The sequence below is a fragment of the Aedes aegypti genome, chromosome 2 (genome assembly GCF_002204515.2).
Source record: "Aedes aegypti strain LVP_AGWG chromosome 2, AaegL5.0 Primary Assembly, whole genome shotgun sequence".
NCBI lineage: Eukaryota > Metazoa > Arthropoda > Insecta > Diptera > Culicidae > Aedes > Aedes aegypti.
The window spans coordinates 316075959-316089833 of record NC_035108.1 but is presented as its reverse complement, the minus strand read 5'-3'; the positions used below and the strand labels follow the sequence as shown (position 1 = coordinate 316089833).

General features: G+C 38.0%; 1 protein-coding gene across 6 annotated transcripts in view; it reads left to right on the top strand.

Annotated features, from left to right (window-relative positions):
- Positions 1 to 13875, top strand: part of LOC5578717 (zinc finger protein chinmo) — a 268018-nt gene that overhangs the window by 117098 nt on the left and 137045 nt on the right. The window lies entirely within an intron of this gene.

The window sequence follows — 13875 nt, the reverse complement described above, 5'->3', positions numbered from 1 at the left end:
TGACTCCGATCCCGAGCGTTTGCGTTTGTGTGCGAGAGTGCCGGAGACTCCCGAGCTATACATAGGACAAAGTGAATGAAAGCAGCAACCCAATCGCCACCCACAAAAGTGGTGCGCTTGAGTTCCCCAGGATACCGCGTGTCGCTCCTCTGGCGAGCGGGAGGGTGTATGCGTTGCTCTTGAACTAAAAACACGGCACACGTTTTTGCTCCTTCCACCCACCGTCGTCCATCCCATCGTTTGTTTGGCTGCTCTACCAGCGAAGGACCAGCTTTTACATAACGAGCCAGCTCCTCATCCCACCGCGCCGGCCGGGTGGGATGCGAAAAGCACTCGAATGTCATCCGCTGCGGACTACATGGCAAAGCGGGTGGTGGTGGCCAACCCACACAGCAGCAGCACTCGGTTTAGAAGGATATACATAGGGAGGCACCACACCATACCATATCTACACCGGATGCCATATCCGAGTGAAAGTGAAAGCCATCGCTGCGCTTGGAATGTACTTTTCTGGACTTCCACCCATTGGCGCAGAGCCACCCACTAAACTGGATTTAGAATTGGTTCGGTGGTGCGTTCCCACTCCCATAAGCCTTTTCCAATGGTTAGACACGGCTTCCAGTTAGGGTTACCATCTTTGGTCGAATCAAAAAGAGTAAATTTTTATACAACTTTATAATAGAATACATAAAACAACACTGAGTCAATTATCAAATAATCAGATTCCTATGCCAATTTAGTCGCAGGTAATTTCAGTTCTTCAAATTTTCTTCCTACGACTAGCATGCTTATGTCACCGCTGGTAACTTCTATTCAGTCTTTTCATCAACTAAAAATCCCAACAAAATATGTATCTTCTCTAGTTTTTTTTTAGTTACATGTCTCCCTCTGATTTTGATTTTTTAACTGAACAATTGAATAAAATGATAGACGCAATGTTCACAACCGCCACTATGGTTGAAGCTGTCCAAGTTGAAGTAAAATTTGCTAATAAAATTGTTATTGGATAACATTTCTCGAATGGATTCAAATATTTTTGAATATTGGTTCCATTTCCTCATTCTTTGATTGGTAAAGAAGACAAGCTGATTAATTTTCTTGCAGCTAATAACATACATATAGCAGTTATTACTGAAACTTATTTGAAACCTGGATCAAATCTCAAAAGAGATCCAAACTTTTTTGTTTATCGTAATGATCGACTGTTTAAAGCATATGGTGGAGTTGCTATCATCATTCATAGGCGTATGAAACATCAACTTTTTTCGTCATTTTAAACCAATGTTTTTGAATCCTTGGGTGTTGCTGTTGAAACACAGCTTGGTGAATATACTTTCATATCTCACTATTTGCCTTTTCAATGCACTGAGAAGCAAGTCAATTTTCTTCAAACTGACTTGCGGAAATTGACTAGCAATAAGTCTAAAATGTTTGGCATTGGTGGCTTTAATACAAAACATCGCTCATATATTAATTCGCAAAGCAAGTTCAATGGCATTTATCAAAAAAGAATAGTATGTACACAATTTTTAAGACAAAAATAATACATGTACTACATGTACTCTAGAAAGAGTACGTCTGGTAACCCTTCGACTATGCCAACCACACGCTATATCGTTATATCGTTGCTCTTGGAGCTGGTTTTTGTTGTTACGTTCTTTTGTCTCTCCGGTTGGTGGTGCGGGGGACTTGCTGTTGCTGTTATCAAGCCGAATTGGAGCTGCCGTTGTTCGTTATTCGTGTTGTTATCGTGAAAAATCAGTAGCAGAGCAGCGAACAAAAAACTGCAAACGCGTGCACAGTTGGGCGGTTGGGAACTGCCTGGCACAATGACTACTGGTTCCAATGTGGTAGGAACGTATACGAAGTAAATGCGGATTTGATCGAAATAACAAAGGGGTTGGAAGATTTAGGCATAACGGACACAGGACAGGGTGTTTGGGAATAAGATATCTCAAATATACTGTAACTTAATTTAAATTGTCGAATGATGAAACTATCATTAGAAGTATTTCTCGCGCTTAGTATCATACAGGCGTATCTACAGTGATCGATTTCTCTTCATCGACTTTTTTTTGGATTATTACTCAACCAATTTTCGTGTGATGATGGACGATGATCGCTTTCTATTGAACCAACTGTATTGGCCGAAAACATCCTCCCGGCCAAGTAAATAGCTAAAGAGAAAATCGATGATGAGAAATCGATCACTGCAGTTACGCCCTTATGACACTGAACGCGAGATTTCAATATTTTCCTATGATTTTGATTTTTGGCCACACAGGGATTGAAACCCACCACCCTCAATAAGAACGCTAATCCTGTTTGAACTCTGACAGTCTTCGATGTGCAATTTATTAATCAAATAATGATATGCGATCAGCGTTGGCAACCTTACAGATTAATTTGGATTTTGCAGATTTTTAATCCTCTATTTTGGAAAAACCTGTAAGTCTCAGGATCGATTTCTCTTCATCGATCCTCTCTTCTGTGAATAAAGGTGACAAGATGCAAGTTAATTCGCATTTTTTTACTTCAGACCACTTGGCAGCGATGCAATCTTGCGTCCCAAAGTGAAAAAATGGGGACAAATTTGCATCTTGTCACCGTTATTCATAGAAGAGAGGTTCGATGAAGAGTAATCGATCCTGCGACTTACGCCCTTATTTTAGCACACGCTTGATTTATGTGATCTTCGTGGCGCTCGGGTCGCTCGCTTTGGTTAATGTACACGGTGCTGTATGATATAAGCTTGTATATTCAAGCGTGTGCTAAAATAAGGGAGTGAGTCGCATGCTCGATTTCTCTTCGTCGATCCTCTCTTCTGTAAATAAAGATGACAAGAAGCGAGTTTGTCAGCATTTTTATCACTTCAAACCATTTGGTAGCGATGCAATCTGAGGTGAAAATATGCTGACAAACTTGCGTCTAAATTATATTATATTTTATAGTATAAGACAATCCATGAGACAGCTGTTTATTTGTTTACCGTGAGTTTTTGACGTTTCGCGATTGGAATGACCGTTCGATTACAAAAGAAAAAGTAAAGCTCTGATAACACTCGCATGTTTTGTTTACCCCTTCGCTTCGGTTGCATGCACACTTTTAGCTGTCAGTCCTATCGCGGAAAGTCCTCATGGATAGCCTTATTGTCAGTGCAGGCAAAATAAAGACCGAACACAAATTTCGTTCAACTATTTCACTCTGGCGACCTTTTCATGTTAGTGTTCGAGTGACACAGGCTACTTCAATGCGTCGCTGGAGCACTAAACTGCAAAGCGCAAGCCAGTCCAACGCCGCGATAGTTGAGCGATATTGCAGCGATTACTCGGGTGCACAATATATATACTGCAGCTGGGTATCCAGCATTTTACGACCACTAATGCCTACCGCAGAAAGGTTCGGATCAGTCGATTTGCCGTATGGATTGTTTTTTTTTTAATATAAAATAAACGTCAAATCTCCACCAGAAAGCAAGCCAGTTTACGGCAGCCTACACATCTTTGTTCCGCGATCCATAAGTTAATCGTAGAACATGGGGCAAGTAGGCGTAGAGGGGCAGATTAGCGCTCATTAAGGTGGAGATGCTTCGAAGCTAAACCTCTAATTTTTAAGAGCACAAAACTAGAGAACCAGACAACCTTTTGTGCTGGTTAACACACTGTTCACTCGTTAGTGTTGACCTGAGACGAGACTCGCGAAGACGGTCTTCTTTTTCTGTGATTGCTGAGTTTTTTCTCATTCCACTTTGTGTTTATACCAATTATGCGCTAGCCGTTCAAATCCTCACATGAACCTCTCAGCAAAAAAGATTGAGTTTGCAATCATAAATAGCCGTTTGAGTAAAAGTTCATGCCAGCAAACGTAGCATACATTAGAAATAATTAATCTTGTGCTTAGATTTATCAGCAACTTTGGAAAAAACTGCTCCGCTGACTGAGATTTTCAATAACAATTTACTTTGAACACAATACTTTTCACTTTTCCAGCCATAAAAACGGTGGGCTGCATTTGACGTTTCGTGAGAGGGGAAACTGGGCTGCATATGACGTTGATATTTCGCGAGTCTCTCTCAGGTGTTGACCAATCGATTAAATTTTTAGCGCGAACGGATGTGAGCTTCTCTAGATTGGTACTCCTGAAAATTTGAGATTTGGTTTCGATGCATCTTCACCTTGAAAGCTGGATATAAGAAAAACTATATACGGAACCAAAATCAAAATAACTTTAACTTCTGGAGTTCGATTTGAAAAGGTCGAATGTGATATTTTTGACGTTCTGAGATAACTCTCTATGAAGTTTCTCAAACGAAATTCAATTCCTATTTCAAGCACACAATATACGTATTAATACTCAAAACCGAAATCCCTCCCAGTAAACATTTGAACAAAAGCATAAGAATACACTCAATTATTTTTATTTACGAGTATAAACAAGTTTTCCGTCTATCTGAGATTGTTTGTGGTTCATTCGACCTAATCGATACGACCTAACGCCAGTCACCGCTGCACATCGAACGGGCACGTTCAGATGTTTGACGTCTGAAAATGTCCATACGTCAAAGTACAGACTGATTGATGCAATGAGCTACAATACAGGTAGAGAAGACCATGATTTGCATATGTATTGGTAACCAAAAAAGTGGTGACGTCACTATTTGATTGCCAGCACGAGTAGATATGGGATATTTGAAATAAATTGAATTTAAAATAAAAATTTGTGATGAATACCATGAAATTTGATTCAAACTAAATGATTTTTGATTATTGTATTTATTGTTGGACTATGTCTATACAGTAAACATAAAAATATTCAAAATAATCATAATTCCGGTTCAGTTTATGAATTTGAATGGATTCAATATTCAGAGTTCTTGCTGCCCATAAAGGCTAACTGTCCCATATGTTTGAAGTATGAAGTTTAGCAGTGGGGAATAGGGTCCTAAAGCCCTGTCTCAATTTTATTACCAAACGCTTAAGTTTAGGGCAGAAACACATGTTTACTCAATTTTTAAATGATTTTCATTGGTTTAAGTACAAAAAACATTTTTTTTATGATTTTTGAGATTTTGTCACACCCCTTGGTTTAAACTCGAATTTTAAGTATATTTTGTTTTCCGTGTCCCTTCCAAAATGTCAGATAGGAACAACCCCAGTGTTAAAACTATATGCCCTGTGGCATTCTTGTCCAAAAAGTGAATGTCAAACAAGATCACAAGTGTCAAGGTTGATATTTGGAACCATTTTTAAAATTGAAGTTAAAAAATGATATAGCCGTTATTTGAGCGGGAAAACTTGCTAAAGTAGTTGCAAGAACATGCTCTTTCGTATTATTGAATAAAAACGAGAATTCATTAAACATTTTAGGACCCAATTAAATTCAGTTCCAGTTAGAATGAATGTATGTAACATGTAGCTGAAATCATCAATATTTTACTGAAATTTGCCAAGTTAATATTTTTTGCAAATTGCTGAGTTTCATTAGAAAATTGTTGATTTTTTAGGGTTCTTTCTTTCTTTTTCTTAATAAAATGCTGAGTGGCTTTATCAGTTTATTTAATGGATTCTTACATCAACCTCGAAAGTGTTTCAATTTCTTTTCATTTTTTCTCACAACTGCACTCTTACGTTCATTGTCTGTAAGCGTTAGATTGGATTTTACCTTGTTCTTCTTAGAATTTTTGAATTTTTGGATTTTTTTCTCTTTTATTTGTTTTTGCATGTGTCGGATCCTGATAGCAATTCGTTTTCGCGCATAACTCTTCAAAACAGAATCTGGTAGATGTGGAAACTTTTTCTTAAGGGTCTTCATAGTCCTGCTCATCACGTTATTCTTCCTTCGGAAACCTACATCTTCCGATTGCGCTCCTGTATTATGCATCCAGTTAAAGCATGATTCTAATCGGTCTCCAACTTCTAACCACTTCTCTGACGGCTGAACTAAGCCACCATGAGACAGGTCATGGACATAATTTTCTTTGTTGATCCCCGCTTCCTCTGTATCCTCAATCTGATGCGTATAACAGCCCAATCCGAGCTGATCCTTTAGATGGGGTCGAGCCATATAGCCCATCACGTACTCTAAACCATCGGCTTCTTCAAGTTCTCTGGTCTTTTTTTGATACATCCAGGGTTGGACCTCCTCATCTTCGCTGTCATCAGTAGGATCATCGGCCTTATTTGAATCCTTTTTCGTGTTCGAAATAACGTTTGCTTTACGGAATACTTTTGTGATCAAATGATCCTCTTCTACAAGTACTTGTTGGGTATTTTGATTTTTTTTTAGTTGATGAGTCAGGCCCTTCCCCAAAGTTATCAACTTGAGTCGATCAAGGGCTTGGAGCGGACTAGGATGATCGTGTGTTCTTCCATTGAGCCGAATCAATGCGAATTCATTCTCGATGCAGTCCTGGTTCGTTTTATAGGTCATAATGAATGATACGTTGTATTCAGGATTGGCAGTTACAGCACATAATAGTTTCTTGGTAGATGTGATGGAGACGAGAATGGCTTTTTGGAACAACTGAAACAAATAGAAAGATAATTAAATTAGTTCATTTTAGTAAGATCAGTAGAATAATAAAATATGTAAGATAAAATATACTACACCTTTATGCCCGGTGCAGCTGGTAGGCAATGCTTGGTTAGCACTCGAAGGTCCTGCACCATCGTCTGCATGGAGTTGAGAATTTTATTTTGCAATTCTAAATGCAAACCATAGCACTTCTTCGATGGAATTGATTGATTCAAATCGTATGAATTCATCACGTCAAACCATGCGTTGATGTTTTCGATGATTTCTGCCAGTAATGTTGCTTCGTGGTATTCTCCGAAATGGCGCTTTAGATTGACGGCTGTCGTATGACTGAGTAGTTGTGCTGCCATTCTCACATTTTGCCGTTCAGAGCCTTGCACCGTAATGTGTTTCAGCGAAAGTTTGAAAAGTGAGTTGAGCTCTGTTTGTTTGTAATCGCTATTAGAATTTGTAAGCGGATGTGAGAGAGTTGAACCTTTTTCTACGAGCAGCTCCAGAAACTTTTTTGTAACCATGGTTCCTGTTGAAATAAACATAGATATTTTATTATATATATATATATATATATATATATATATATATATATATATATATATATATATATATATATATATATATATATATATATATATATATATATATATATATATATATATATATATATATATATATATATATATATATATATATATATACATATATATATATATATATACATATATATATATATATATATATATATATATATCACAAGGCTGATACAGTCTCTTTATAGAGACTTAGTCTCTGTTATAATGCAAGTACAGGTCGGACTCGATTATCCGGGGTATCGATTTTTTTTTCACTCCGGATAATCAAATCCTCCGGATAATCGTATTACTAAGAAAAAAAAAGAAATCTTCGATAAAAGAACTAAAACATTATCATTTTTCTTTGTTTCTTTTATATCGTGCGGTGGCATAGCCAGAAATTATTTCTAGGAACAGTAAGGGGCTATACAAGGAACATTGTACTTTTTATGAGTACTTTTTTGTGAGTAGTTTTTATGAGTACTTTTTTGAAAAAAAAATCTTAAATATTTTCTGGAGGACTTGTTGAGAGCAATTCCGAAAGGTTTCCCCAAAGGAATTCCTGGTTAATACATCAAAAAATTCCAAAACCGACATGGTATCTAAACTTCCTACTTTTATTACACTCAGTCGCTACCAGCCCTGATATTAGTTTTTCGAATATAAGCAAACTACTGATAAAATTGTGAATAGATCACATTTTGTAAGAAGTCAATCAATTGAATTTTGACTTACCTTTGTATAAAAAACCATGATCCAGAAGCCAGTTTCTGAATAGTTTCAGTAGATGTGGAGCATCTGGGAAAAAGAAGATGTCATTCCCAGATACTGGATGCTTCATTGATGTTTGTCCAGTTTCATGATTTACTCCAGCTTCTTTCCAAACGCCCATATTACCACCCCCACAGTCGTGCACAGTTGCGACTACATCAAAACCAATGCTATGGAGACGAGAAGCTAAATCTTCGAGAAGAGGTTTTGTCATTTGCCTGTCAAAGTCCACAAATATTGGCTGCTTCCATTGAGCAAACAGTCCTCTTGCCATTACAAGCTGCATTTCGGAATGTGGTCCTAGCACATCATCATTTCGTTTATCGAGCTCAATAGTACTTTCCACTGACATCTCGTCGTAAACAAGTACAGTGACTCGTTCTCTTTCCGACAAACGGGTTCCAGCGATTTTCAGAATAGTCAACACCTCCTCCAAGACACCCTTTCTCATCTGGATACATGAAGCCCATTCCTGTAGGCTTCGAAGACACGGCAGGGGATAACCAAATTCAGATCGTAAAATTTCGTATGCTGGCTTGCTGTGATACCTGTAAGCAATATAAAGGATAAAATTATACACAATCCATTCCGCTTTTTTATGAATTTATCAATATGTTCCCTTGATATTTTTTTTACAGCCAAACCAAATGAGTCGATACTGAAGGGACCATCGACTCATACAAATATCGAGTCATGGAACTGAAATCCTTATGAAAGCTGTTTTTAGGGACCATCATAGTACCGACGATATATTGTATCTATAGTGAAACCTCCATCGAATGGATAATCGACTCATCGAAATATATAGTAATGGAACAATCTGTTCCAAGAGTTGTAAGAGTATCACTCTTTGGAAAGTTGCTTGAGGGGGTCGTCAATCATGATTTTCAGTTTTCAGTAAGGTTCAGTGAATCGATATCGAGCAATCGAACATCACGTCAAGGAGGTTTCACTGTAGTACGGTTCCATGAGTCGGTATTGAGTTATAGGATCGACTGTATTAGATCTTTGGACAGTCTTTCGTTAATTAGTTCCAGTGTTGGACTTACCTTAACAAAAATGCTCGACCAATCTCCTCCGCCGTCCAGATTACTTTTTTTCTTTCTCCCATGATTAAGTCCATTTGATTACTTGTGAATAGCTTTCCCAACTCCTATTTCACGCGTTCAACGACCGTTCGTTCTGAACTGAGCTGGTTTTCTCTACATGCTTTTCGAAGCTGTTCCATATCACGAGATTTTTCTTCTAGTTCCTTATTCTTTTTAGCGATGATTTTTGTCATTGTTGAAATGTCGCGGTTTTTTTCTCTTAGCTATAAGTAAAGAAATGCGTTTTAGTATTAGATAATTATTAGGTAGAATGCGGCTTTACCTGGCACCGTAGTCGTTTAATAACTGCCCTTCTTGCTTTGGCTACTTCCTTCAGATGATTGAGCTTGATTTTATATTTTGCTTGCGTTTGATCAGCGTTCGTGGTTATCTCAGCATTCCCGATCTTACCGTTTTCTCTAACATGAGTAGAATTGAGCCCATCATAACTTAAGAACTCTGCCCAACCTGAATCGTTCATGCTATCAACGCCTGAACTTCGTGGCGGTAGAGGGATTGGCTTAACCAGCTCAGTCGCCTCCAACAAAACATCCATATTTGAATCGGAATTACGTATGTTCTGTTCCTGCAAACTGACTGTGGTTTGACTCTCTTCTTCCGCCTCCAGTGAACAATAATTTTGCAGAAGGTTAGCCACAAGTGGTGTTAGGTGTTATTTTCAACTTTATGCAGTTGTCACACACACTATTATACGGAACTGCGCCACCTTTTCTGTAGCTCATTGTGATTGATGGTCAGTGAAGCACATACGACCCACCGTTGTAAACACAAATAGAGATTTTCAGGGAATTTCTGGAGTTTTCTGCATAAGCACCAGCACTGCCGTTTGCCTTCATCTCAATAAATAGTTTGCTCAGTAGCTCAACCAGATTCAAAAGGTCGAATACGCGTTTTTTCGGATTTAGCTACATTCGACCGCATGCGCAATAGGTCGAATGAACAAATTTTGACTGATCCTAGTTTTTGTTAATTACGTCAAAGTGTCAATAGTTTTTGTATTTTTGAAGAAATAATATATCAAAATGGTACTTTACCCTCATATTAAGCTGAGTAGAAGCTACCTAATGGTGAAATAAACACGAATTATTTACTTTTGTTACTTAGGACCTTTTCAAATCGAGCTCCAGACTTCTTTTCACTCAACTCGGCTCATCCGTGGGATAACCCAAATTTGTCTGAACTGGCATATAGCTCTAAGTGATTAAAGATCTGGGCTTTTTCACAAATTTCATAACGCTGAAGGGTCCTCCTGATGTTACGGTTCATACAAAATATGTAGAATGTTCATACAAAAAGCGTTACGAGGGAACGGGTGGGTGTCAAAAATGGACATTTTCGGCGTTATGAAATATGTGAATGAACCCACAGCTGATTTCAAACGTCATAGGCCTTATGTAGTTTTCTACAAAAAACTACAAAAACATTTCTATTCAGCGTTAACTTTTGAAGTTTCTGTGATGGATCAATTCAACTTCAATTTAGGTAAACTCAAAAGAACCCAACTTTGGCTTACTCCACGGAGATTTGACGCTTGGTCAGTGCGCCTCTCTCTATTTTTTTGACAACATTGCTGTTTCGAGAAAGGCAAAACAACCCGACTGCGAGTAAAAACTAAATGCATTTTACTTAAATTTGGGTTTAAAGAACTTATTTTTTGGGTAGCCTGATTTCTCCGTGTAGGGAACGAGTATTGAAGTACGGAGGAATGTGCCCAAATCTTGAATTTAGTTTACCTGTACCTCATATCAAATATTCTTTCTTTTCTGTTCTTCTGTTTATCTGTAGGACCAGTATATTTAGTAGAAAAATCTGAGAAACTTCTGATAATCAAATAAAAATATGAAAAAAAAACAAAGAGTGTGCACATTTATCTCCGCATGCTTCAGCGCTTTTTTTTCACCACTTCCAGCAATCAGTCCGAACTCCAAAAGTGAAAAAGCCATAAAATTTCGAGATAATTTATTGCTCTGCTATTTTGAGCGGAAAACAAGCCCAAAGTTATTGAAATGTAGGTACCAGTCCGAAGGAAACCAAAGTAGGTAGTGGAACAGACAAAAAACGACTTTTCCGAACTCTTTCCGTTGCTTCTTCTGATTTCTTTCAACATTACTCACTAAAAACGTATTTGCATTTTAGACTGATCTGAAGGTATGCTCAACAGCGTAAACCAAACGCTTAACACAGTCTGTTTCACCGATGCTTGGAACCGGCTGTTGCTGAAGCTTCAAGCATAAAGAAGCAGACGTAACGTTTTGAACAATTTCCTTTGAAATCATCTTCTACGTCACACAAAACCATCTGATGGCTTTCTTATTTTTGGCATTACGTCCTCACTGGGACAGGGCCTACTTCTCAGCTTAGTATTCAATGAGCACTTCCACAGTTATTAACTGTAAGCTTTATTTGTCAAATTTGCCATTTTCTCATTAGTATATCGTGTGGAAAGTACGATTATACTCTATGCCCAGGGAAGTCAAGGAAATTACCATAACGAAAAGATCCTGGACCGACCGGGAATCGAACCCAAACATCTTCAGCGTGGCTTTGCTTTGTAGCAGAGGACTCTAACCACTCGACTAAGGCCCTGTTCACAAATTTCATAACGCTGTAGGGAGTGGGTGAGTGTCCTTACAATATTACAGCCCATACAAAATTAGCAGAATATTCATACATAAAACGTTACGATACATAAAACGATACGATGTAATGGCTCCATGGTGGTCATATTGGCCGAAATACGATTAGGTACGACAAGACTTGCAAAAAGTGCTATTGTATTGTATTGTGCTTGAACAAAAACTATGGCAGTAAAATGTGTAACTTAGGGATCTTGAAATGATCGTTTGATGCGCGGTCGATGGAAAATTCGTCAGTGTTACGTCTGTTTGTCTTCAAGCATTTTCCACTGCACCCCATTGAAACCGGCTCGCGGCAAGCTCATATTTTTCTTCATCCACCAAAGCGCTGAGCTGCAGAAAACTCGCGCGTCTCTACCAAAGGAAAAATATTACAAAACTTCCGATATTTATCGTGGATCCACATTCCGAATCGGAAGCAAAACTGAACCAACTGGTAGAAACGCACAAGAGACAGGGGAAAAGTTTTTCCATCCGCGTGGTGCTGTTCAGTTCAGCTGTTTCAGCTACATTTTCCAGACGAAGGAAAGCTCGAAGCGACTGTTAGCCATTAGGTGTTTTTAGGGATTGGGGGATGATGCGAAGGCGTGCATTTTTTTCTTCGCAGAAATTTTTCCCAGTGAAGCGCAACGATCAGTAAATCTTCCATTTCTCGCGTTCAGTATCATAAGGGCATATCTGCAGTTTTGGCGGGAAATGAGATTTCGTAATATTTGAATTCTATAGGTCCGAAACTATAACCCTACCAAATATTATTACTAAAAACATTCTAGAAATACCATATTTCCAAAAACATAATTTGACGTAGCTACAGAACTGCAATGGGAAAAAAGATACGTCAGGCGTAACTTTTCTGATCATCATCTGTTGAAGTTACGCCAACTGCGATAATTCCGTGTTTACAAAATGTCTAACAGAAAATATTTACTGCTCCATATTATTTCTTCATTTTACACACGATATGGCACAGTTGCTAAAGTTCGATGCATTCGGAGATGTAGTATGGTTTACACCTTAAAAAAATGGTAAAGGAATATACTGCAGTTGTAGGTGAGTGATGTAAAAAAAGCAGTCCAAACATTTTTCAGTAAATTTGTGTTACCATGATTGAACACATCACAGCGGATTCCAGCACAGGCAATGTTGTAGGAACAGAAAAGGACAATCTGGAGCCAGTGTACAATAACTCGTAATAATTCGATCAAATTCTGGTTAAAAATAGACAAACTTTCCCTGTATCTTAGCCGTAAACGATACTTGAGCACCAACATGGTATTATCGAAGAAATAATTGTAAATATGTCCAAAGTGTACGTACTTGAGAAGCTGGTTCTATTCCAGTAGGCTTGAAATTTTAACAAAAAGTTATTAGAGACTCTCAGAGTCTGTTTAGTGTTATAGAAATTGTTAATTTATCATAAACTAATGATTTTGCTTCGTGGCGTAACTTTTTCCAACGCGACATACCGGCGTAAATACAATTTATTTCATTTTCCAGCATATTTTACGTGAATTTTATTTGGCACCGGATACTCTAATGTCGTGATATATTTTTTGTATAAATTTTTAGATAAATTCACTTAAAAACAAAAAAATACGTGAATTTCTTGTTTGTTGAAAACTTCAATATCGATTTTCTCGATTTCTTCCAAACTGCAGTTACGCCCTTAGGATACTAAACGCGAGATTTCTTCAAGAGGAAGGATTCTTGGCCACGGATTTAATCGTCTCAACTGAATTCCGTTGCAAACCGTGCGTCTCCACGGATCTTTACCGGTTCAAAATTCAAACACCAAAGAATAATCATTTTACAGTCCATTTGACCGGTTGTTGTGCAATTCTCAGGTGTATCGTATCCGAATCCGAATGGGGTACATCAGAATAGACGAGATCTAGACGAGTTGTCCAGCATTATCAATAATCGTTAAAGTAATTATCCCACTGATAAATATAGGCCCTTGCAAGTTCGCTTGCCATAACCATTGTAGGAGACTCGGTTAAAAGCATTTTCCGGTGATAAAAATTATTTTTAACTACACAAGTCAGTTAAGTGCGTAACTTGTTCTGACACCTAATGTTGGGGGCAGAGGAATATCATTTAGGTGTAAAAATGCACACTTTTCCAATGCGATACCATGTAACCCGGATAGTTTCGATAGTCTAATTTTGAAACGCATTAGCATCGTTAGAATTTAATTTGCTAGGCTGAATGGGTTTTAAGAACCGATGGGATTAAATGAGAACTCAGAAATGGGAT